Here is a 1,186-nt window from a genome sequence, read left to right as displayed (position 1 = left end):
ACTACAGCCCAAATGAACCCCCGCTGAATAAGTAAGCCGAGTCCGGGTTGGTTGTCTGCACCGGCTACAGGTACGGGCGTCTGAACGACTGACTGTGTTGGAGTCTGTATTTTCTTTGGATGATAGAGCGAGGAAAATTGCACTCATCCTCCACCTTGCTGTGACGTCGCTCCGGGGCAAAGCGAATCCTCCACTGACTGTCACTCACGCGAGAGAAAGAGACTGCAATTACCGAGAGGACCTGCCTGTGAGTTAAAAGTGGAGCCACGGAGAGAGAGGGGGAGGGGGGGGGCAGCAGGGGAGGGAGTGAGAGAGAGAGAGCAGGAGAAAGAGAGCGACAGAGGGCGAGAGAAGGTGGAGAGGGGGAGAGATAGTTGAAGAGAGGGACAGATATCGCGAGAGAGAGAGAGAGAGAGAGAGAGAGAGAGAGAGAGAGAGAGAGAGAGAGAGAGAGAGAGAGAGAGAGAGAGAGAGAGAGAGAGAGAGAGAGAGAGAGAGAGAGAGAGAGAGAGAGAGAGGGGGGGGGGGGGGGGGGGGGGGGGGGTGGGTAGAGACTGAGAGATGGTGGAATAGAGAGGGAGAGATGTAGGAGAGAGAGAGGGAGCAAGGGAGAGAGGGGGGAGAGGGGGAGAGATTTCAGAGAGGGGGGAGAGATGGAGAGGGAGGGAGAGAGAGGAAGAGACGGTGGGAGAGAGATAGGGAGAGATGTCAAAGAGAGAGGGGGAGAGGTAGGGAGAGAGAGGGAGAGATAGGGGGAGAGATGGGGGGAGAGATGGTGGGAGAGGGGTCAACCCGGGGGTTCAGAGTGGGTAGGGTTTGAGAGGAACAGAGCCGGCTGTGGCCCTGCCAGCCGTATGCAGTGTGATTGTGGCGGAGGAGAAATCAGAGCTTACGGAATGAGGTGAGGTCACCACAGGTGTGTGATCTTATACCTGGGAGGGCACAATGCATGTGCCACTCGCAGGCCTTTTTGCCAACAGCATTTTTTTCGTCTCTGTGTTGACTTTCTTTGACACGCTTTTGTCTATTTGCTAGTTACACAAAGTTACATTACATTGTCTGGAAAAGGGACATTAATATATCTATATATAATATAATAATATATGTTAATACATGATATACAGTTAGTACATAAAACAATAGACACCCACACTGGGCAGAATATGGCTGTAAAATGTCTAACTCT

The 1,186-nt window shown here is 52.3% G+C and overlaps 1 protein-coding gene across 1 annotated transcript in view; it reads right to left on the bottom strand.

Moving 5' to 3' along the window:
- wnt6b (wingless-type MMTV integration site family, member 6b) overlaps positions 1-234 on the bottom strand; it is a 42,098-nt gene extending 41,864 nt beyond the window's left edge. Inside the window, exon 1 of the mRNA XM_030344247.1 lies at positions 1-234. This exon is cut by the window's left edge and continues 591 nt beyond it. The gene's annotated coding sequence lies outside the window, so the exon portion shown is untranslated.
- Between the last annotated feature and the right edge of the window lie 952 nt (positions 235-1,186).

The sequence above is a fragment of the Gadus morhua genome, chromosome 20 (assembly GCF_902167405.1).
Source record: "Gadus morhua chromosome 20, gadMor3.0, whole genome shotgun sequence".
In the NCBI taxonomy this organism is placed as follows: domain Eukaryota; kingdom Metazoa; phylum Chordata; class Actinopteri; order Gadiformes; family Gadidae; genus Gadus; species Gadus morhua.
Note: the sequence above shows the minus strand (reverse complement) of the source record. Positions and strands in the feature narration are given on the sequence as shown.